Raw genomic sequence first — 26,199 nt, forward strand, 5'->3', positions numbered from 1 at the left:
CCAGATAATGGAATATTATTTAGCACTAAAAAGAAATAAGCCATCAACCCATGAAAAGATATGCAAGAACTTTAAATGCTTATTACTAAGCGAAAGAAGCCAATCTGAAAAGGCGACATACTCTTTGATTCAAACTAAGTGAAACCATAATGGTGGATAATGTCATCAGTCAAAACCCCTAGAACATACAACACCAAGCGTGAACCCTAATGTAAACTATGGACTTTCGGTGCTAATGAAGTGCAAATGTAGATTCATCAATTGTAACAAATACACTTCTCTGGTGAGTAGCTGATAATGGTGGAGGCTATACATATGTGGGAACAGGGGGTACATGGGAAATCTCTGTACCTTTCACTCAATTTTGTTGTGAACATAAAACTGCTCTAAAAAAATAAAGTCTACAAACTTTAAGCTATAAGATGAATAAGTTCTGAGGCTCTAATGTATAGCATGGTGACTAGTTGATAACACTGCAATGTATAACTAAAATTTGCTAAGAGAATAGAACTTAAAGGTTGACCCCAAAACATATACATATATATTTATATTCCTCTTTACCATAAATGTACGGCTGTGCTCCTGGCTGCTCTAATCTCTTCCAATCATCTATTTTTATTTCTGCTCAGTACCATGCTGTCTTAATTGGTAGAGTTTTATATTAGCGAGTCTTAATATCTAGTAGGTCAAAAATCCCCATTCACTCTTCCATTCGCTGTTAGGAATCAGCTTGCATGTACTATGTGGGGGAGGGAGGTGAAGGAATTTCATTTTAGTTTCATAAAATCTCTAAAACAATTTGGGGAGAATATCTTCTGTGGATTGAAATTTTCTACTTATAAATAAGATTTCTTTCTCCATTCCTTTAGTTTTTCTTAAGTGTCTTTGTTTTATAATTTTCTCCATATAGTTGTTGCCTATTTTTGCTAGAGTTATTCCTAGGTACTTTATAATTGTGATAATATTATAAATGGTATCTCATTGCCTTTTCTAAATAGTTGTAGCAGAGTACAGAAATGCGATTGATTTTGTGTATTGATTTTGTTTGCAGTATACTTGCTAACCACTTTTATTCATTCTAATACTTCATCTGTAGATTCTTTTGGTTTTTCTATAGAGACAAGATATCCTCAATGACTAGTGATAGCAGTTTCTTCTCCAATGCTAAGAATTCTTCTTTTTCTTCCTGTATAAGACTTCCTATGTAATGCTGAAAAGGATTATCTTATCTTGCTGGTTAAAGGTGTCTTGTCTTGTTTCCAATATTAAAAAAGAATGTTTTCAATGTTTCACCATTAAATATCACACCTGCTGACTATTTATACCTTCTAAACATAGTCTGTTGATTTTGTATCATGAATAGATACTGAATGTTATGGAATGCACTTTCTACATCTCCTGAGATTAAATTTTTTTTTAATCAAGAATTCACTGGGGGACGGATGGATTGAGAGTTTGGGGTTAGCAGACGCAAACTATTATATAGAGGATGGATAAACAACAAGGTCCTACTATACAGCACAGGGAACTAAATTCAATATCCTGTGATAAACCATAACGGAAAAGTATGAGAAAGAATGCATATATGTTACTGAGTCACTTTGCTGTACAGCAGAAATTAACATTGTAAATCAACTGTACTTCAATGAAAAACTTACTCTGCACCCATAATGTGTCACACTGTTCTAGACAGTAGAGGTAAAGCAGTGACCAAACAGATGAAAACACTTGCCCTCAGGGAGTTTACCTTGTATTAAAGGAGAACAAACACAATGAATAAATAAAATCCATAGTTTGCTACATATTGATCAACACAAAAGACAAAAATGAAGTAGAGAGGGGAACAGGTAGTGTGGGGAAGGAGGTCTGCAACTTCAAATGCAGTGGTAGGAATGGGTGTCATTGAGAAAAATGACGTTTGACAAGAGCCTGCAAGCAGAAACAAGAGCACAGCTTGTATGCAGTAAGCGCTGTAAGGCAATATGAAGTTCTGATACAAATTTTGTAAAGGAAAAGTTAATTTCTGAGTAGGTTCACTGGAAAATATAAATGTTAACATACTATTCTAGTTGCTTATTCCCTCTCACAAGCAATGAAGCTTAAAAATCTTAGAGCAACTATTAAGTAAATTAAAAAAACAACTGAAACCATTATAACCACCAGTAGTACCAAAGTAGCATACTTGTTAAAAGTATGAAAATAACCATTTCAATATAGACTACAGAAAGATACCAAAAATTATTCTGTTGTTCAAAGTAAATTATTATAAAATTTCAACTTGGGTCACAGAAGCCTATCAAAAAATTAAGTATGGGAAAAGCATAAATGGAAAAAACAAATATTCACAAGTACAAGACCTAAAACTCATTGTAAGTACTCCCCATAAGTTATCTGACCCAACCCAGGGCTAACACTCTAAAGAAACATGAAAACAAAAAGACAATCACTCAGAGACCAGATGACAGAAAGAGGAAAGGAATAGTTTCAAAGATGTGTTACAGAAAGTTCAAGTACAAAATTTTCAAATTAATATTGAGAATGCAAAAGGAAAAAAGACCCAGAAAGTCTAACTAGCAATGAAATAAATAAGCAAAGACCAAAAGAGAAGTACATCTAAAAACACAAAGATTGACCAAAAGAGAATAAGGAAACTCCTAAATCAAAAGGTCACAGAGGTGTCTTATCCAACATTAGCTCATGGGATGATGACAGGTGTTTATCGTGGGGGTGGGGGGCAGGGAAATAGGTCAAAGTTAATCTACTAGATTCTTTATGCAGTACATCTCAGAATCTTTCAAAATGCCATTGTGAATTATGAATCACTAACCTACTTCGGGGGTAGGGTATGGGGGGCACAGAGTAAGTACACATAAGAATGTAGTCTTTCCCATGCCAGCTCACCACGGAACCCTTCGCTTTGGCCAAAAACAAAGCACTGTGAGAAAAATGCTGTCCTAAAGGATGGTAAGACAGATGAAATTCATAAATCACTCTGAAGAGTTAAAGGAATGCTAAAAAAAAAAAAAAAAAATGTTAAGGACTTTCTGGTTGTTGGGTTTTTTTCTTTTATTATTGGTAGAAAGCCAGCCAAGAATCAGTTGGACTTACACACGAGTACATGGATGAACAAAAGATAGAAAAGAGAATAAATCAAAATTCTGATATATTTTACTGAAGAGGATATTTGGATACAAATTTTGTTACGAAGCAGTCCAAGTATGCTAAAGTAAAGAAAGAAAAATGCAACGGATGTCCTCATCCTAACTGACAAAGGTGAAATAAATCACTAGGATGGAATGGTATCCAACCAGAGCTCTGGATGCTCAGGAGGACGACTATGAATTTGTAGACAAAGTTAGGTAGAATCATCTAAATAGCCCAAAATCTGGCTCCTACAAAGGCTCTGGAGAAGACCCAATAAAATAAGATTCATTGTGGATTTGTTGGAAGTATAGGGTAGGTTGATGGAATTTTTAATTAAGAATAGACTCAGACACTGAAACAAAAATAACCTAATAGAAGAAACCCCATAAAGTTATAGAATCTATAGATATCTGTATGAATTCTCTATCTATAGGTAGATTCTGTATCTATAAAGAGATATAGATATAAAACACCTGAAATTTTTTGAAGTGGTAAATAAACTGAGGCAGGAAATAATGTTTATTTAGACTTTCGACACATCTTAGACAACGTTCTTCAACAAAGGCTTAAAATATTAAATCACTATCGAAAGAAATATTCTGCCCCAGATAGGAAAACTGGCTTGGTGGCAGAAAACAAAAGGAAGAAATAAGCAAAATTTCAAACATAGTTTATCTCGGGATTTTAGTGTGAAAACTAGTCTCCTTTGTATAATATTGAAAAACGGAGCACATGGCAAATGTTCAGGTTTAGAAACGAGCAGTGAAATGCCAAGCGCCAGAGATAACCAAAGGAGAGTTAGTTATTTATTCAGTACAGTCCTGGCAATGACAAGGGTCAGAGCCAGTATGATCCGTAACATTCAAGGAAGCTCTCCACGTGCCAAACACCACCTGAGTCACTGTACGTGCATTACTTTGTTTGGTCTTCACCACTTCCTACAGAAGTAATTGCCATTTTATGCCATAAGTTTACAAGCTGGACAGTGAAGGCTCAGAGAGGAAAGTAACTTGCCCAAAGATCACTAAGGTAAGTAGGTGGCAGGTAATCGTAGCTACTAAGTGACAGAGCTAAAATTTGAAACCTGGCAACTGACCTCAGAATCCTTACCTTCTTTGGGGGTAGGGTATGGGGGGCACAGAGTAAGTATGCGTCAGAATGTAGTCTTTCCATGCCAGCTGACCACGGAAACCTTTATTTTGGCCAAAAGCAAAGCACTGCGAGAAAAATGCTATCCTAAAGGGTTGGTAAGTCAGATGAAATTCATAAATCACTTTGAAGGGTTAAAGGAATGCTAAAAAAAAAAAAAAATTAACTACTGCACCAATGGTTCTCAAACATGAGCATGCATCAGAATCACCTGGAAGGTGTGTCAAAGACAGACTGCTGGGCCCCATCCCCTCGAGTTTCTGACTAAGCAGATTTTGTGGGTTCCGAATTTCTATTTCTAACAAATTGATGTTTCTGCTCAAGGGCCCACACTTGGAGAACTATGGTCCTAAGCCACAGGTGGTGAAACAAAGAGAGCAAGAGGTCATGATAAGAATGGTCCTGGGAAAAGGAGAAAACCTAGGTGAAGAAAATTGGCGTGGAATTAAGGAAAGGAGGGATGAATCATCCAGTAAATGGGGTCAAGCTAAAATCACATGGAAATTTTCTTGGGCCTCTTGCTCCCTGGGTGGGCAAAGAGTCTTCCTGGGACCTCAAACAGCCTAAAACTATTCAAACCAGCTTCGGGCACAGTATAAATTTAGTGGCAAAAGGATGTCCCCACGTTCAGGATCTCCGTACTCTGGCTGCCGCCACAAACCTTACCCACTGACAATGTCTAGAACTCCTCTAACAGGAAACAAAACGTTTTACTTTGTAGCAAGAAATAGAAGCTTGAGAAGGAAATAAGTCCTAAAAAGTGAATATATCGTTGTCTACAGATTTCATTCAAAATGTAAATGACTGCTTATAGATTAACCATAGGTCTAATATAACATGGCATGTCTAATATTCTTAAAATTACAAAAATTCAGTTTTATTACTCTGGAGAGGAAGCATAATGATACATGAAAGGCATCAAATTTGGTGTTAGAAATCCTATATTTGGGGATAAATGACTTCTGACAAGTTTTTTGTTTGCTTGTTTGTATTTTATTTTTGGCTGCATTGGGTAATCGATGCTGCACGTGGGCTTTCTCTAGTTGCCGCAAGCGGGGGCTACTCTTCGTTGTGGTGCGCAGGCTTCTCACTGCGGTGGCTTCTCGTTGCGGAGCATGCGCTCTAGGCGCGCGGGCTTCAGCAGTTGTGGCGCACGGGCTTAGTTGCTCCGCGGCATGTGGCATCTTCCCGGACCAGGGCTCGAATCCGTGGGGAAGTCCAGACATTTTCTTCATCCATAAAAAAGGAGCAGTAGGGACTTCCCTGGTGGCGCAGTGGTTAGGAATCGCCTGCCAATGCAGGAGACACGGGTTCGAGCCCTGGTCCGGGAAGATCCCACATGCCACGGAGCAACTAAGCCCGTGCGCCACAACTACTGAGCCCGTGCACCTAGAGCCCGTGCTCCACAACGAGAGAAGCCACCGCAATGAGGCCTGCGTACCGCAACAAAGAGTAACCCGCGCTCGCCACAACTAGAGAAAGCCCACACGCAGCCAGGATGACCCAATGCAGCCAAAAATAAATAAATAAAATTAATTTATTTTAAAAAAAGGAGCACTGATTCCTCACAGATGTGAGGATCAAATGGGATATTTGTGAAAGCATTTGGTCAATTATAACGCACTTTTTTTTTTTTTTTTTTTTTGCGGTACGCAGGCCTCTCACTGCTGTGGCCTCTCCCGTTGCAGAGCACAGCAGGCTCCAGACGTGCAGGCTCAGCGGCCATGGCTCACGGGCCCAGCCGCTCCGCAGCATGTGGGATTCCCCCAGACCGGGGTATGAACCCGCGTCCCCTGCATCGCCAGGCAGACTCTCAACCACTGCGCCACCAGGGAAGCCCATAACTCACTTTTTCAATTATAAAGTGTCATGACTACTTTGGGGAGTATCACATGCTGTACAAGCTGTTACTAGATGTGCACTATATTTAAGTTTATGGTGCATATTAATGTCCAGTGTTATTTATAAACAAGAGATACCTTCTAGGCTCAAGAGACAAAAGTTCCAAGTGATAATCAGGCATTCATGAAGCTGGGATGTGATAATGTTTCTCCCAGTCTAAACTCAGTGGGAAAAATCTAGAACTGAAAGTGGACACAAACTACTTAGTATTTTAGGAAAGCAGGAGAGACACAACAGGATTGGGGAGAAGTATCGAGTCTATCAGATGCTCTCAGGGACGCCTAGTGTCTACCTACAGAGGCTGCAACCAGCATATTCTTAAGACAAAACCCTAAGGTAGTGGGTGGTTTTTTGTTTGGTTTTTTGTTGCCTGATAGTGAGCTACTGTCCTGATATCTCACTCTAAAACCTATAAAAAGATACGGGCTGTGTTCCTCCAGTGGCACCTCAGGGTAGGGTCCTCTACCTAAGGCTCTGAAAGAGTAAGGAGGGCACAGTGCTACCTCACAGTACAAAAAGGTAAATTAAAGACCTATGTTCTCCTTCCTCTGCTGCTAGAAGACACTAACATGAGGAAAAGATGCTAAGAAGGCCATGGCATGGTGATGGATGAGTCCAGTCTGGCTGTGGCAACCTTCAAGACTTTAGGATAACTGTTGGCAAGCTTTCATTAGAGTAGGTTCAGGCCACAAACGTAAATATTCATCTTTAATCTGTTTAAACAAGGCACTAAATAGTAGGTGTCACTGGTCACTTCCTACTGAACAAAGCCTACAAGATTTTAGGTAAGCATCAAGACACTGATGTTGGGTTAGGCGAAGATTTCTTAGATATGACACCAAAAAGTATATTGATAAAAGAAAACAATAAGCTGGGCTTCATTCAGATAAAAAAAAATAATGCATTTCAAAAGACACCATTAAAAAAATGCCATGAACTAGGAAAAAATATTTGAAAATCATATATCCAATAAAGGACTTGTATCCAATAATAACAAGTGTTGTCAAGGATATGGAGAAACTGGAACCCTCATGCATTGCTGGTGGAATTGTAAAATTTGAAACTGCTGCTTTGAAACACTGATTCATCATATGACCCAGGTAATTACCCCTAGGTAACCACCCAAGTGAAATTAAAACTACATGCATACATCAGCCAGAGCACCGAAAAAGTGGAAACAAACCAAATGTCCATTAATTGGTGGATGGATAAATAAAATGTAGTATATCCATACTATAGAATATTCTTTGGCAATATGATACATGCTACTGCATAACCTCAAAAACATTACGCTAAGTAAAAGAAGCTAGACACACAAGACCACATACTGTATGATCCCATTTATATGAAATGTCTAGAAAAGGCAAATCTATAGAGCTAAGAAGTAAATTATCGGTCGAATGGGTCTGGGGGTGGGAATGTGAGTGATTCAAAATAGGCCCAAGGTTTCCTTTGGAGGGTGATGGAAATGTTCAAAAATTAGATTACATGATAGGTGCATACAACTCTATAAATTCACAGATTTCACTAAAAACCACTGAATTGTATATACTTCAAAAGAGTCAATTGTATGGCACGGGAACTATACATCAATAAAACTGTTTAAAAAATAAAGAAATTTAAAAGAGAAGTCAGGAACAGCCCTGACCCCAAATCTCACTATGAAATGTTAACATATTTACACAGAAATCTGCCACTTACCCTGATGTCGTCCTTCCAGAAACTTGACTCTTAGGAATGACAAAGAACATGGAGAAAGAGTAAGAGACCTCCAAACAGGGTCTAAGATAGCCATGGCTCATTTATGCACTTTAGACTACAGGAGAAAATGGAAGTTCTCCCCTCGCCCCAACCCAGCCTGAGATTAAAACTTAATGACTCACAGGTACAAATGCAGGGCACCTAATTTTAAGCTCGATTATCTGGTTTTCCTCAGCAGCTACATTAACTAAGTGACAGTTAATACTGAGGATGGGATCAGAGGCAAACTATCAAAGCACAGGCCTCTGGGTCTGGTCAGCCCCTTACAACTTCACACCACTGAGAGCAGGGCAGCAACGGTACCCTGGTGGCCAATAAGGGTTATGACATCTGTTATCTGAGGCTGGAAAGAGAATCAGTTTCTCAAAATGAGGTCATCAAAATGGCCATGGGTGCATATTTATGATATAGGTTCTTGCCTCACTCAAACCAACTGAATCAGAACCTCCAACAACGTTACCTAAGAATCTGCATTTTTAAAAGCCCCCTCGATGATTCTTATGTTTTAAATTTCATTGTGCACAAGAGCCCTTTACTTAAGAGGATATTAGAGATGGAAGGAACCCTGATGATCATCTAACCCAAACCTCATATACTGTAGATGAAAACACTGGGGACCAATGATGTAACATGATTTTCAAAGATCAAATATTTCTTTAAGCTCTTTAAAAAACAACAACAACAACTATGTCTCTAGTCCTAAAAATTGTCAAGAATACTACTGACAAAAGAGAATATATAAGGTACCTTGGAAATATTTTCTTCAAAGATTGCTGAAGATAACATGCTTCATCACTTGAAGGGATATGTTTCTGCTCTCAGGAAGATTAATCCAGAGCACCTCATTACCTGAAGCTGCCAACTAAATGAGTCATCATAACAGCGAAATTATTTTTTCCTTGTTGGTATGTTCAGTTTAATTATTGCCTTTTTTCCCCAAACCTACCTCCCTTGAGAAAATGCATAGGTTATTTGACCCAAAACACCAACATTCTTACTGATCACAAGCGTTAAGTCATCATTTCCTCTGAAGCCACATCTCCAGTGCTGCAAGTCATATTTTTATATTAATGCAGCCTGAATTCTCCCGTGCGTGGGTCCTAAATCATGAGCTAGCAGCTCTTGCGCAGAACCTTGGAAATCCGAACGCTTAAACCAGTCCAGATTGTTACCTGACAGATGTCTTTTATCCATAGCCTTTATCACAACCACAGCTTCAGTGCAACTCTCTGCGTTCCATGTTTGTTGAATAATTTTGTCACTTTTTAAAATGGGATAAATAATGCAAATCAATAGCAGAACACTCTAGATCTTGGAATACTGATCTAATGGTTTGTCTACTACTAGGCTGGGGTCTGATGCTTTCTCACCGTAGAAATAGACAAAATCTGCCAGCTTCAATGATCTACGGTTCTTGCTGAGGTAAAAACATTCCCAGTACTACCCTACCCAGTTTTGGTGAATGATGCTCTGCTGAAATTTAACAAGGAAGGAAGAAAACACCTCGACAGGAGACATTTCCCAAACTGACAACTGAAAAGAATTCAAGACAAGAAAATCCAAGTAGATCGGAAATGTAATTACAGTAAGACCTCTTATAATAGTGACATTCAATGCATTCTTGCGTGTAACATTTTGACAGTCAATCTTTTTTCTCTCTCCTTCTCTTTCATCTCCATACTGCTATCTTCTTTTTTTTTTATTTCTGATAGATTGTGAGAGACCTAACATATGTCTGAGAACACTTCTATTTTCTGCTATTGAGAACTGCTCCTCAAATCAGGAAGCCATAGCCTGGTGCATATCTCTTTGCTAGTGACACTGGTTTTATCCTCTGGTAAAATGAATAGTAGGCTGTTAACACCTCCATCTCATGAAATTCTTACTTCTCTTCCACAAGAAAGTCAGCAGCTTTTTGTTTCCTTTGCTCCTCTCCTGATGCCATCACTGCATTCTCAGAATTTTTCACAAAACTTCTAAATTAAGTTACCGAAGTCATTCGTTTGAAGTCTACTAGTTAGAAAAAAAGTTTGACTTGTGTTTGCTTCAACTCTGCCTTTAGCGGAGAAAGACTTAAGCTAAGAACGAAACTAAGAGTGAAACCCAAAATACATATACATCCTTCAGAAACTAATCTAGCAAATAATCGTGCTTATACTGATACTCTTCTCCCCAGTAAGAGTGTCAGGTATGTAAAAGTCCAATCTCCCTACCTGACTTTTTGGACAATTGCATGTATGAAGAAGCAGGTGCTTAAAAAACAAAGAAAAATTAGAAAGTCTTTGATCTCTTATTTTTCCCTGGTAACCTGTCACCTCTTCTCACTACAGGAAAGATTAGTGAGCTTCCACAACACTGTCCATCCCCAGGAGGTCACATAAAAAGTTCAAAGGCAAGGGTTGTAGTAGAAAATACCCTTCAAAACTCAAGTTAAAATGAAAGAGAGTTGGGCTTCCCTGGTGGCGCAGTGGTTGGGAGTCCGCCTGCCAACGCAGGGGACGCGGGTTCGTGCTCCGGTCCGGGAGGATCCCACATGCCGTGGAGCGGCTGGGCCCGTGAACCTAGGTTCCACACATATGCATTAATATACGGTATTTGTTTTTCTCTTTCTGACTTACTTCACTCTGTATGACAGTCTCTAGATCCATCCACGTCTCTACAAATGACCCAATTTCGTTTCTTTTTATGGCTGAGTAATATTCCATTGTATGTATGTTTTTGGTGGCACTGTCCTTACTGCCCCCTCATCCATGCCACGCCCAACACCACCACCTACCAGGACCAGGAAGATTCTAACTCAACACCAAGTAACAAAAAGTAACTTGGGTTAAGCTTGGTAAACATTCATAGGAAACCACACCTGGGGAGCTCTTGATCTGCCCATCTTGACGAAAAGGTACATTTTCTATCTTATAAATAAGTAGAATGATAGTTCTAAACTTGTTCAATAGAACATTTCTGCCAATAATCACATTTCCTGTTAGTCATCTTTTGATATCTTCCTGATTTCAGGCACATATATGTTGTAGCTGGATGAAATACGTATTTTAAAACGAGGTAATGGCAATGCAAGATTCACTAATGATTTTTGACGGAAGGGATAAAGCCTGGTTCAGGCAGGGTAAGAAGAATGAAAAGGCCTGCAGCCTAGGAGCTCAGGAGGACTGGACAGGGATTTGATGGAATCGGCCAGTGAACAAAAACAATGGCTAAGAAAGGAATCAGAACAGAGCAATACTGACTTCAGTAAGTAAGGACTCAATGCTGGATGGATTGCTTTTAGTCAATTTTTTGTCCTAAAAAAACATGAAAAAAATTTTTCAATGACTTGTAGAGCTTTAAGAGGCAAAATGCTGCAGGCTGGCTGAGGGAGGGTGGTAGGAAGAAATAAAGAGGAACTAGATGCACAGAAATGTCTTCGTCCTGAATTTCTCTAATACATACCTAAAATGTTCCTTTCTATAATGCATGTGTTATGCCAACATTCCTCATTCCTAGAGTAGCTTTGTTACACATAGTACAGCCAAACTGTTATATAAGCTGATGACATCATTCATTCATTCACAATTACTGAACTCCTACTGTACGCCGCTCACGACATCAGGGTCTGTGTATATAAAGTTGTATGAAACAAGTACTTTTCACAGTAGCTTAATGTTCACACACCTACTCTGGAGGTGAAGCATTGAGACAAAAGATCAAAGGGCTTTAGGGATGCATGCCAGAAAGCCAGGCCTCCACACCTACCCACATCTTTCTCCAGCACTTCATTCCGAATATCCAGGCTACAATTTCCTAATCATCTATTTTGGGTTGAGGACACAATACTTTCTGATCCACTGAATTACACAATCAACTGAAATGAGACTCATGCTTCTAACTAGCACTCTTGGTCCACTGTCCATTCGGACACAGGAAGAAGGGAGTCTGAGACAAAGAAGTGCCTCTCTCCCTGACTACTTATCCTGAAAAAATGTCTGGGGAGCTATAAGGAAGGCCTGGGAGCTTCAGGGATTTCTGTGACTAGGGCATTCCTCCCCAAAAAGCTAAACCACATCAATTAACCCACTTCATTTCAGCCACTGAGCAAACATAAAATTGAAATAACTTTTAGTTACTGCCAATTTGGGATCTAAAGAAACGAATGATCCAAGCATAAGAGGTTCCACAACCCATTATCCAATTCTACTCCATTCCTTTTAATTCTGGAAAGTATAAACTCTGGTAGCTTTGTAACATTCTCACAACCTGGTTATAGAGGAATGTCAAAATCCACCCATCCCTTATCTAAGTCTCAGCCCCCTATTACAACTTTGAAATGTGATCATTCTCAATGGAAGAATCAGAAATTAATGTGATGTGTGTTGATTTTAAAAAAAATTTTAACCCCCTCCTTTTTCCTTTCCAAAAACATCTTTATTGCTGAACCAATATCCCAGAAATAGACACAGGATCCAGACTCCCTCACAGTCTGTCTCTGGTAAGGAAACAGCTATAAACTATAAATAAGAGCAGTGATCTCCAATCTTCTGAAATGTGCTGTATCTTATCGCTGCTTAATTTTAGGTTACACTCCAGTTCTGCTTTTCTGCTTTTCCGTTAGAGTGACCTGAGACCTTAGTGCCGGGCACAAAGCACTGTTCTCGTTGTCCTGATAGAGTCTAGGGTCCCTAAGAGAGCAGACAACGCTGTGAACTCCCAGCCCTTTTCCCAGGACCTCTCCGGCCTCACCTCCCACCTCTCCCCCATTTACACTCTGCTCTCCAGGCAGACCAAATCACGGTGCAGTTCCTCTCCTGGATCTGTGCCTTGTACGGTTAAAATGCTGGACCCCTCCTGACTTGGCATCATAGTAATTAACTCACCAAGCTGTCTACCTGTCCATCTCCCCTAACTAGACTGGAACGACCAAGGATAGGGAGCATCACCTACTTGTCAACCGTGCTGGCATCTACTAGCTCAGTGCTTTGTTAAAAGAATGAAGTGATGAGTGAGCCCTCCCAAGTGTGGGTCAGAGATCCATCCTCAAGTACCTTATTGGCTTCCATACAAGATTGGGAGCTCCTCAAATGTAGGGATGGGGTCTTTCCTCACATCATCATTCCTGATCTTGTTTCCAGAACACTGTTGAATAAATACTTGTTAGGTAGCTAAGTAGGTAGCTAGCTAGCTAGCTACGTGGGTGGGTGGGTGGATGGATAAGAGTGCGTGTGCCTTTGGGGGAGAGAAGAATACTAAGCACCTGTCAATGAATACTGAAGGTAACGTTAAATAGGATGAATGTCTTCTAGAGTGCTTGGTTAACATAAATTGACCCTACAGCCAAACAGCCTGATCTTTCCACTCGGACTCTCTAAGCCTCAGTGTTTTCATTTGCCAATGGGGTTAATGATAGTCCCAAACCCCACAGGGCTGTTGTGAGGATTAAATGAGCTTCAGAGAAGTGCCTGACACACCTTAAGCGGGAAAATCTTGTAAACCAGGGAAACGTGTGACTGCCACTTATGGTTTTGAATCTGAAACCTCCTAGTCCTGCCAGAAATGACACATGTGGTAATTTCCTCTCGAAAGCCTGTTAGAAGACACCATTCTGAATGAATCACTGAGGCATGGAATTCAATTACATCTAGTCACCTCGGTGTTTAATCAGTTATTTTCCCAGGGAAAGAGACCAAGGTAAATGTCATAAAAACCAACTTACAGAATCTTCTAGCAGTTCCCAAACCCATACTCACATCGTGGTAATTTGCCCATAAGCCAACCACCAGAGAAACTGAACGTGAAGGAAACATTCTAGCGAGTGTTCTGCCAGAGAAGGAAATTACTGGTCTTTTTTTCTTTTCCTTTTTTTTTTTTTTTTTGCTTCAGAATAAAAAATGAGCATTTCAAGGATTACCATATTAAAAGGACCACGCCAGGAGAATTTTTTTCCCCAGCCACCTATTTTTCAGAGAAGTTCTATTCTACAACATTTAGACCATCTCCCCACTGTCCTCCAATCCAGCTCAAGGTAGGAACTGCTGGAGGCCTGGAGCAGTGAGCCATTCAACACCTTCCTGGAAATGCACATTACAGAGATTTTTTTTTTTTTTAATGCAAAGCTCATAGCCTGAAGAAAAACAGTACCTCCCACGTGTATCCACCTCCTCCTCTCAATCCTGGCCTCTCACATCCAAAAGGCTTTTAACATTTTCTTTAAAGCAGCCCAGGAATCTGCCCAATAGCTTGCTACTACTGGGCCCAATTTGCCCCGAAGTTTGCAATTAATGCAGTAATTAAATCCCTTCTGAAGGGCTCCAGAGCCTCCAGAAGAGGCTCTCTTTCTATAGAAACACAATAGGAGGCACATTTCAAAACTGTATTTCCATTGCAAACAACGTGGCAGCGTACCCAAAGAGCAAAAGGACGATAAGAAAATTATCTGGGGGATGGGGGTCCCTAAGGTGGCACTAAAGGTGGAACAGAAATTCCTTTCAGCATCATCCACGCTCTGATGTCGCTCCTGCAGCAAAGAGAACTCATCTGAAAATGGAGCAAACTACCAGAATTAAACAGATGGGAGCCCTGGGTCACATCACACCTCTTCATTAATGCATCCAGGATGACGGCAATGTAACACAGCAAAACCACAAGAAGTTTACAAAAGAAAGAAAACCTATGCTTTTCTATATTGACTGAGAACTTAAAAGATTTAATAAGGATCGACCATAGTAATCATTGATTTTCAAACACAGGTCGGCACCAAGAGTCCTGGGTGTAAAGCGTTAGCTTTCCGGCTCCAGACCACGTCACCCTACAGAATGGCATAAAGGCAAGCTGGCGTTGGAAGAGGCCCTGGGTTTAAAATCCAGCTGTGACTTTGACTATATTCATGGATGAGGAAGTTTGGGTCACATATTTATACTTTCTGAGCCTGTGTTTCCTTATTATAAAATGTGGGTAATAGAGCTTTCTTCCAGAACTAAGTCTCAGGACCACTGCAGATATAGAAAGTGTCCAACCATTCACATCTGTTCCTCTCTGTGTGTTACTAAGTTTCTTTGCTTAACCCAACTTTAGTCAGGCTCCTGAACCTTCTCCGAGGTCCAGTTTTAGCACGAACCCTTCTAAGTCAGTTGAACAAGAACTCTGCTCCCCTCGGTATCTGATTGGTTCCGTATCCTCCACTCCACCCCCAGGTGATGTCAGATCACCCCGGCCTGTCTTCAGCAAGAATCCTTTTTGGTCATTTTAGCCAGAATCTCTATTACCCCATGATTCCTCTTAGTCATTTCCCATCCACTGCCTCCACCCTGCTACTTGCTTGGCCATAAATCCGCACTCACCACTTGCCCATGCTGTACTCAGAACTGAGTCCAGTTCAATACTGAGGTCTCTTTTCCCCGCTGCAAATGTCCTGAATAAAATCTGTTTTCACCACTTTACTGCCCAGCTCTGGTTTCTCTTTGGCTGCCGCCCCCTGCCATGTATGGGTCCACCACCAACCTAACCACCCTCAAGAAAGCTTATTCTGAGCCTTCCAGGTAAAAATGAGCTCCACCTCCTCTGAATACTTCTATCATTTATCCATGACTTGATCATTTGACATTTTGCCAAAAATAATCTTGTAGTGTAGTTATTTTCCAAGGCCCAGATACTTCCCACTGAGACTATAAACACACTGGTCATCAACCATACTTTCTTTATCCACCCCAGTCCCAAGCGGAGTCTCTGACCTTGATTAATTCCTAATCTATTAAGTTTTGCCAGTTGATTGTGGTGCATTCTTTTTCCCTCTCCTGAAGAAGTTAGCAACTGCTATGCCTCAATGTGTAATTCAACCACCATTTCCCTCTCCAGGTGGCTGCATCCTCCTTTGGGGTCTCTCGACTTGGCACAATGAATCTACTAGAACAGTTAATTTTTTTCTCACTCTAATATTAACTTGAATTAAAATATAATGTATACTAACTGCTGGTTTAGAGGTTAAAGACGAAAGTTCCAGAAGACTATCGCAGGATTCTTCCTGAACCTAAATCTTAAGTTCCTGAAATCTTAATGAACTGGTAAAACAATCCTTCCACCTGGCTCTGGAAAACTTCCCAGCCAACTTCTTAACAAACTTTCACTATCCATTATACCTTCTCTCACACATTCTCCACCTTTCCCCACGCTGGATGTGGGTTCCCAGGGATGGCTGGAGGACGTCCCTACACACAGTTAATTCCTTCACCACTCGTTTAAATCATCTCTTTTTCAAAGGAACCCAATAAATCTTAGAGTGGAAAAGTACCGTGAGTTAACTGATTGCTTGTTCCCCGTAAGGGAATTCCCAGGAGTGGGAGGCCTTGACTGCGGGGGGATTAGTGCTGCTTCTCTCTGCGGGAGAAGGAAGGAAGGGGGCTCTGAGCAACGAGGGTGGTCAGGGAGAAGTTAGGTCAAAAATGACAAACGTCTACTACACTGCAAAAGCGTAGAGCATTTCTCCCTGCCTCTCTTTTCTTTGAGCCAATCAACCAGAGAATCTTGATAATTATTTTACAGGGCAAGGTCACATTCTCCTAATCAGACTTTGAGTTGTGAATGTAATAAGGTTGAAAACATCTACCCGTTCTCTTTGCTTTCTCGTTTTCTTCCCATCATCTCAACCTGCAGCTCACTCCTCTGATTTCCACCTCCAAAAAACAGAAAAGGGGAAGATTGGGAGGAGAAAGCCATCCACCAGAGGAAGCAGAGCTGTACTTTGGAGAGTCCCTCACCTACTCAAAGTGTGGTACAACCTACATACCTGCCCGAAAATTACACACATCTGTGTCCTCCACCCCATGAAAGCCCTGCTCCTAACTAGACAAGGTGCCACATAAAAGTATTTCACATTTGGAGGGAAAAAAAAAAAAAAAAAGGGCAGTAAGTCATGCTTTAAAACACTCTACTAGGTGCTGCTGGAGACCCACAGATGTGTAACCTTCAATCTCCCACCTGCAACCTAACCAGGAAAATAAGCATATAGACACCATCGTCCAGAGCTAACTGCATAATGGGTACCAAACAGTGATGGTAATAATACTGGATCCTCTCTGGACTGTGCTAGTGGCTTGAAGGTGGGGGGAAGGGTATTGACTCTGCGTCCTGCCCTTCACACCTTCCTTCCTCTCTTGGGGTTCCCTGATGAGGGGCATGAACACAATAATTGGCATCATTTTTACAGACAGGTGGACAAGTTTAATTTTTTTGATGACTTCGAAATCCAGAACTCCTTTGGTAAACAGTGTCTGGGTACAAAGCGTAGCCACAAAGTCTCCCTGAAGTTTCCTACTTTCTCCAGTCCAATCTATCCTGGAGCACGCCCACGGCCCTGCAGCAAACCAACCTCACTGAGCACTGACACAGACCCCCGAGCATTGCGCTGGGGTTCTGGGAGGGTCCCACCCATGCTGTGCGCAGGGAAGGCCGGGGGGCCTGCCATGCGTAACAGGCAAGGAGTCCTCCAGCCGTCCCTGGGAACACAAGCCCTTTCACACTTGGCCACAGACAGGGAAACACGGCCCTAAAGGACACAGGGCCCCATGAATGACAGCCTGAATCAATCCTCCGACCAACTCCTCCTAACATGGGAGGAACCTGTGAGGAGGATAGTGGGAAGAGGAACCCAAAGGATTCCCTTATTTTCTCTTCCCCCTTCCCAGCAACGAATCCTGGATATGTTTCATTCCTCTGACCTACAACTGTTTCTATCATTCTCGAATTCATTCCATCCCAGCAATGATAACGAAGTCTAACTAAGGAAGACTCAGTTATCTCATGCCATTAGACATGTAGGAAATAGACACGCAGAGATGCTCCACCAGCCCCTACTACAAAGTTAGCTGGGCGAGGCCCTAAAAGATGGAGAACCTGACTTTTTTTCATTTATTTATTTACTTACTCATTCATTTATTCATCACTGCATCTGTATCACATCACCTGGATCCAGCACATTAAAACAATCCGCAGACCAAATGAGACCTAGAAATGGATAAACAGGAACCCAGGAATGCAGGGTAGCAGTGGAACCGATAGGCATTGAACATGCAAAGGCTGCAACATTTGTTTTGTCTTTTTGAAACAAGGCTGGAAACCACAAGGCCTAAGCCCATGACAGCCTTCTCATGACATTTTCAGGAGCCCATCATTCACGGAGACGAATGCATTGTTTTGAAGGACAGCTCATTTTCAGTTAGCTGCGAAATATCAACCTATACAGGTTTTTTTAATTATCATTAATTTAAAATTAAGGTGAAAAGTGTTCAAATGCCACAGAGCTCCTGAGCTTGTGAAAATCTGGAAACCTCCCCCATGACCACAAATGAACTGCCCCCCTCCACCAACTGCCCAACTTAATTTGATGGCTTCATTTACCCTGGAAGTGCCAGCCCACGTCCTGTGTTGGAAAAGTCATTTGCTCTCGGAAGGTATTCTCTGGTCATTCCCTCTTCTCCTTAAAGCCCATCGTGTGGTCAGAAAAAGACAAGAACTCAGGTTAAACCCCAAGATGACCTTTTTTTCCTTCTGATTTCACAAACTACTTTGGGAAAAGATTGCCCTTCCGAGACCGTTGAGCTGACAGATTGTAAAATACGAATCTGCACCATGGGGGTAAGGTTCTTATTCAGCAATGCATCCGAGTGTCTGGCTCATAATAAGTGCTCAAAGCATATTTACTGGGGGAAAAAAATGACTATGAATATGGAGATCGTAAGTAGTGCTCTGAAGATTTTGTGGGCTTTTAACACTTTGTTGAGGATTTAAAACAGTGGACATCCTTAGGACACTGCTTAGTAAAGGTCCGAACATATTTAATTAATGACTGTGTAAAGTCATATGCTATAAACTATCAATAGTTATCAATGATCCAGGGGTGAACAGGCTGCCTGGTTGGGTGATTAGTTGGAGAAGCATTTGTTTCATCCCTACATATCTACAAAGTGTTACAGATGTATTAGAAACGAACGGCATGAAAGACCCATACTTCCCTAAAATACTGCCAACTACAGGCTCTGCAGACGTAAGTTTGCCCTCACACTACAGCAACTACCTTAGGTAGCACCTGCTGAGTTATGAGCTTAAAAATTTAGAAATTAATGCAATTTGCTTATATTCCATTTCCAAGATTCTGGTTCACTAATTCACTTAAGGCCAAGACCAGACCCAGGTAAGCTGAAGAACCTTCATTAAGATAAATAAAAGTCGGCCAGACCTCTAGGAGTGGACAGGAAATTCCTCTGATCTGCTAAGAAATGTCTGGGAGCTAAACAGATTAACATGGCATTGTAAAAGGACTTCTCAAATCAACAGCTCTGAGAGTTTATTCCTTTTAAATGTAAGTAGGCAAATATCCTGTCCAGCAAATAAACATACAAATGAAGAAAAGAACCGAATCACATAAACTGGGGAAATAGTAAATCATCATAATAGCATTACAACAAGAAGAAGAATTGTAATTATTTTCCATCTTCTAATCCAGAAGCTATTAATAACACGTCAGATAAATTCACAATACACTTAGGTACTGCAATAGTTTTAATGGGTGGTTGCTGTTAAGCGTTAGTAATAAAACATGTAAAAACAGTTAAGAATGAGACCAGAGACATGAACTCCAAAGAATGACGGCCAAACAATATCATCGAAAATGACCATGTTACTACAGACTCCCAACAGGATATGAAAAAAACCTTACCTCGAGATAAAAACAAAGGCATGTTTTCTGATAACAGCACTGAAGCCAGGGTATTATTCTATTTTCTCCTACTAAAACAAAAATTACATTTCTTCCAAGGAAGAGTGTTGATATACATTTTTTCATTCCCCCCCCCAAAAAAAACATAGTAATAACTTCTCCCCCATTTGGTGAGGTTCTTTTGTGAGAGTTTTATTATCTCTAGTGGCAGGTGGGCCTGTGTTTGTTATACAGAAGTTATCCAAGGAAGGGGCAAATGTCTAGTATTAATTGATAGACTCCCTGTTCTAATTATTTTTCCAACTCAAGATACACATATGCAACATGCTTCTACAAACGGTTTTTAACACACTCTGAAAACATAAAATGAAACAATCCCATTTACCTGAAGACCGTCATCTTAATTACTATGCTCTCTAAAGGTTGCTTGTTTGTTTTGTTTTTTTGGTTTGCCCCAGGAGAGGTGCTTTCTCCTTCCCGGGAGAAGTCCATAGATCTAAACACGTGTGACACATCTGTGACACGTTATGCCTGTATTCTGGTTAAGTGTACACCTATCTTTTCTCCTCAGCTGGATTATAAATTCCTCACACTTCTCCATATCCCACTTAACAACAACTGTACCACGTCAGGAGCAGTGAGTGGTCAATAAATAAGTATCTGTGGAATTAGGGAGGGCGGGGAGCGTCATCTTAATCAATATGCTCTCTAAAGGTTGCTTGTTTGTTTTGTTTTTTGGTTTGCCCCAGCAGAGGTGCTTTCTCCTTCCCGGGAGAAGTCCATAGATCTAAACACGTGTGACACATCTGTGACACGTTATGCCTGTATTCTGGTTAAGTGTACACCTATCTTTTCTCCTCAGCTGGATTATAAATTCCTCACACTTCTCCATATCCCACTTAACAACAACTGTACCACGTCAGGAGCAGTGAGTGGTCAATAAATAAGTATCTGTGGAATTAGGGAGGGCGGGGAATACATACTATTGCTTTCATTATTTACATTATAATGGCCATCACGTACAGAGCCTTTCATTTTTCTCTAGGAGCCAAGTAGAGAAAACCTGCATTGAGTGTACAAGGAAACTTTCTACCAAGACTGATTTGGTTCTGCATCCCAGCTTCACCACTCACTTAGCTGTGTGTCTTGGGCAAATACCATAACTGCACTGGGAGAGTTTCACTGGTAAAATGGGTATAATGATGGCAACCTCTGGATTATTACCAGGATGTAGTGAGGTAACAAACAGGAAGAGCTTAGAACAGAATGCGCGCAGCAAATAACCTCTAATCATTTGTAGTGAGAAGACAGAAAGCAGCATTATGTCCGCTTTTTGTCGTTACCAAGGTTGGTTTCCATCTTGCTCAATTCCCTAAGATGTTCTAAATGCAAAAAAATCCACTCTCGGCCCGGTTCCACAGAGCCCACAGCAAGATGGGAAATCTTCCCCAAGCCCAGAGCCTAAAACGGTTGAGCAGCCATTGTGCACTCCAGCTGGGCAAGAGGAGTCTGGCAGGTTGATCTTTCTCTATGTGTTGGAAGCTTCCCTCAAAGTCATTCTTGGATTAAGGCCATTGCAATTCCCCTCCCCGAGGGCACCTGCCCCCATCAGGGTTCAGTGTGAGGGGGTCTCCACTCTCCTCCCCGGGGAGTCTCGGACACACTCTCTCAACCCCCTTTCCACCATCTTATCTGCCCGCATGGTACCTGCTGCTCTTCTGAGAGCATCCTTACCTGGTGTCCCATTATTACTCATTCTTGGTGCCAGTCCCGGAGTTCATCTGGATAGGGCATGTTATCATTTAACTTTTCTAGGTAAGATTTTCTTTTTTCCCTTTCACGCTCAGTGTCTTTCACCTGCCACCATCTACAGCATCCTGAAGGAAGAACCCTTGCTGCAGAGCCAGCAGGCTGAGCCTGGACACCCGCTCCTCTGTGACCAAGCAACTTCCCAAACATGATTCACACGGAGGGAGGCTGCCTCGGGAAGCAGTGCAGCTCAGCCCTCAGAGAGCATCAGAAACACCCAGAGAGTGGTAGGTCTGGGGCGGACTCCGCAATCTGCCGTGTTAATGAGCACCAGGCTGGTCCAGGCTGCTGACCCACACATCACCCTTGGAGGAGCACCCTGCTAAAGAACCTTTGGTGCCCCAGATTAAAACAACAGGAATTCATTAAGGGAATGGAGAGCACAGCACTCAAGCAGGTGATGTTCATCTCTACTTCTGCCTCTGCTGCTACTTCCTGCCGTGTCCCCAGCTACACTGCATCCTCCCTGCCTCCAATCAGGCTCCATGGTGACTACCCCTTACTCTCCCAATTAGCATAAATAGGGCACTTACTATGACCTAGGTGCTCGAACTACACTATCACAGCCCACACTCCCTCATCTCTAAGAGACACATTATTTGCATTGTGCATCAAGTTTAGAACCATCAAGGAATGTTCCCAAGGTCACAAGTGACGGAGGTAGGTCCAGGGAGCAAGGCCTGACCCTTAAGCTGGGTGCTAAGTCCACGCCGGCCTCCAGATCTTCCCTTCTGGACCCCATCCGGTCTCATTTCCTTCCCAGAGAAAGATTAATGTCCATGTGTGGTGTCCGCTCATTCAGACATGCACTTGTTAGCACAGACCTTTTAGAGAAACGATATCAACTCTTAACAGGATAACCTGGCTTGTTCGTTGCAATCTGTTGAAGACACGGTTTTGCCCAAGTGGATCTGACTTCAACACCCTCAAAATGCATCCAGTTCTCCCCACCCAATCACCCATTTGGACACTCTCTGAAGATAAACAGGAAAGTGTCCACTAGCAAACATGGGTGCCCCCCACGACAAAGAGGGTAAGATGGCCCCGCTCAAAGGATGGCGTCACTAGAATTCTCCCCGACTGCATTGCTCCAATCCTCGTCATGGTTCTAACAGAGGAAATCAAATGACCTGAATGCAAAAAGATGTTCTGCCTCCCAGCAGCTGCCTGACCTTTAAAGTTCTGCAAACCTCTTTGAATCTTGAGTTAAAATTGGAATAGAGTGATATACCTTGCAAGATGGTGTTCAGGAATAAAGGAGGTAAAATATGTAAAGAATGTTCAGCACATACGAGAAACTCAGTAAATTCTAATTCTCTCTTTTCTTACCCAGCTTCTGGTTTTCCAGAAAAGCCTCAATTTTACACATTGAAAACACATTAGGGACCCCAGATCGCCTGAAGACAGTTCCCAAAACGCAGTCTCAGGACAAAACCCTGGACCAAATGAATTATTAGCTCCAGGAGTTAAGCCCAGGGATCTGTATACTCTAATGTACAAACCCTGCTTGCAAGCCACCTGTTTGTCCAAGATCAGAATATTCGGTCCAAAAACCCATCTGTGGTTCTACGGGGTGAATTAGACCAAGGGGGATGCTGCTGAGGTCAAAGGTTTCAGAGCCGTTCTTCCTATTTTTTTGGAGATTTCCTTTTCATTCCTTCCTCCAATTCTTTTGATTTATAAATGTACAGTTTTCATAAATCTGATTCTTAGCTTACGTACACTGTATTAAAATTAGGCAAACCCAGTGTAAAAAAAAATCCTTGCACGAAAACACTATTGCACAGAAAGTAAACAAATGAAAACAGGAAATTCAAAACCATTCTTCCTATGGTAGCTCCAAGTCCTCCTGCAAATACAGGTATGAATGCATCAATTCAGCAGCCGACTAGACAATAAAAAGACTGTATATAGACAGGCAGGAGAAATGCATTCAGTTACTGTCAGAATAATAACTTTGCATTTCCTGACTGGCGCTCGATAAAATGCCCAGTCTGAGCTTCAGATAAAGGTAGCTCTAATACATAGTCCGAGGACCTTTAGACTCAAATATGTTTTTAAATTAGATTGATAGATGTCACTTCTCAAGTTCTTATGTGACTAAGCATTAAATTCCCATAGGACCCAGGTACCTACTAGAGAGACAGTAGTTAGTTCTCAAGTCGGCATGTCAAGAAATATTTGAACCATTATCTGTCACTGAAGTGGCTTACATGGTACGCAGAACTCTTAGCCAAGGGGAAAAACACTAATAAAAGGGTGACCTTCAGCAACACTTTAGTTACACTATATGTAACAATTTGATGATTTTTTTAAAAATCATATCTTTATACAAACTACCTATTAGATCCTTCAAGTAGAGTCGTTCTTCCCAACCCCATGTCAAAAAAAGGTCGCGTTTTTATATATTTATTCATTATTTATTTTTGGCTGCGTCGGGTCTTTGTTGCTGCACGTGGTCTTTCTCTAGTTGCAGCGAGCGGGGGCTACTCTTCCTTGTGGTATGCGAGCTTCTCATTGCGGTGGCTTCTCTTGTTGCGGAGCATGGGCTCTAGGCGTGTGGGCTTCAGTACTTGCAGCACACAGGCTCAGTAGTTGTGGCTCACTGGCTTCAGGAGATGTGGCTCGCAGGCTCTAGAGCGCAGGCTCAGTAGTTGTGGCACACGGGCTTAGTTACCCCGCAGCACGTGGGATCTTCCCGGATCAGGGCTCGAACCCGTGTCCCCTGCATTGGCAGGCAGATTCTTAACCACTGCGCCACCAGGGAAGCCCTGGTTGCGTTTTTAAAATGGCTTCCTGCTGCCTAGGTTCAAATAAATAAAAATATTGCTGAAAGCCAGCCCTGATAACCCAGAAGCTGTCCATGAGTACTTCAACCCACCCCTGTCTGGAGCCCACCCCTGGCACTTGGCCAGAGCTCTTTACAAAGCCTCCATGCTGCTAACAAACTTTGTGCACTTTAAAATGCAAAAAATGGTACAAATGAACTTATTTACAAAACAAAAATAGTCACAGATGTAGAAACAAACTTATGGTTACCATGGGGGAAAGCAGGGGCAGGGGAGATAAACTGGGAGATTGGGATTGACAAATACACACTACTATATATAAAGCAGATGATTAATCAGGACCTACTTACTGTGTAGCACAAGGAACTCTACTCAGTACTCTGTGATGACCTACATGGGACAAGAATCTAAAAAAGAGTGGATAGATGTATATGTGTAACTGATTACGTTGCTGTACACCTGAAACTAACAACACTGTAAATCAACTATACTCCAATCAATTTTTAAAAATAAGAAATAATAAAATGCAAAGCGTTTGGCAGCAGTCAGCACTCAGGAAGTGCTGCTCTGGGAAGGCTCTCCCTTCCGCACCTTCCGAAATGATTTTTCTAGGGACACAGCTGACCGCTTCTTCCATCCTGATTCCTTGCTAAGTCTTCCTTTTCCTTCTCTGGTTGCTCCTTCCCTGTCACCTCTGTCCCCTCCTCTGTCTCACCATTAAAGGTTGCTGTTCTTCATGCTTCATCTTCTACTCACCTTTCCTCACCCTTTACCCACTTTCCCTCAAGCAACTGTATCTACTCCCTGGGGACAGAAATAACCATGTCCTTGTCCAAAACTCCCACGTTCCTAAATCCAACTCAGATTCCTTTTTCTGAGTTCCATCCATCCAAGTGTTGACTTGGCATTTCCATTTGGACGGATCAAAAACACAGTAAGCTTCACCCTCCTTCTGCAGCACTCCCCATCCCCTTCCTAACGCGCACACAAGGGCTCGTACCAGAAACCCAGGAGTCAGCCTCTACATCCCCCTTTACAGGCAATCCCCCTTCATAACCAAGATGAAGAGATGCCTCCAAAACCATCTCAAATCGTCTTGCTTCTCTTCATCCCTCCAGCTCGCTCTCTAGAGCGAGCCCACATCCTCATCCCACTTGGAGCCCCAACTTCCCTGCAGGCACCCAACATCCCTTGCTCTCCGTTCTCTGCACAACAGCCAGTTGTGATATTTTCAAAATGGAAATTTTATAACTGATGTACTTAAAAACCCTCCAGTGGTTTCCCAGGCTTCTACGACAAAGTCAAGAACCCTAAAAATTCCAAAATAATCTGATTTTTCTCCTCACCTCTCAGACCTCAGTCTTGCCTCCTTTGCACCGACAGCCCTCTCTGCTTTTCCTCTTCCCTGCATCAGGAATGGAAATGTCCTTCTCTCTCCCCACTCCCATCAGAAATGTCTCTCAAGGAGACTTTCTGATATCTTTCAAACTAAGTTAGAGTCTTCTGTTCTACGTTCTCACGATACCTTGTACGTTTTCCCCTATAAAAACTTAGCACAATTATATATATATAATATATATATATAATAATATATATAATATACATCACAATCCTTTATGTAACTGTTCATTCTACCCTATTAGCTCGGAAAGAGCCATGCCTAATTTCTTCATCACCAGGATTCCAGAAAGCAGTAGAAAGACTAGCAAATAATGGATGCCCAATAAATATTTCCTGAAGCAGTAAATTAGTAAAGTGTACTCACTGCTTCTCCTTCTCTATCACTTACCTACACTGTTAAGCGATCTCATGATTCTCGTAATTCATTTAAGCAACATCCTCAGAATGGCCCCTACAGTCTCTCTCACAGGTCAGGAGTGCCTACATCTAAGAGGAAAGGAATAGGACTTGGGGGTCTACACAAATTGATTGAAGAAGTGGTAAATTAAC

Source organism: Neophocaena asiaeorientalis, unplaced genomic scaffold (assembly GCF_003031525.2).
Source record: "Neophocaena asiaeorientalis asiaeorientalis breed wild unplaced genomic scaffold, Neophocaena_asiaeorientalis_V1.1 scaffold14, whole genome shotgun sequence".
Taxonomy (NCBI): Eukaryota; Metazoa; Chordata; class Mammalia; order Artiodactyla; family Phocoenidae; genus Neophocaena; species Neophocaena asiaeorientalis.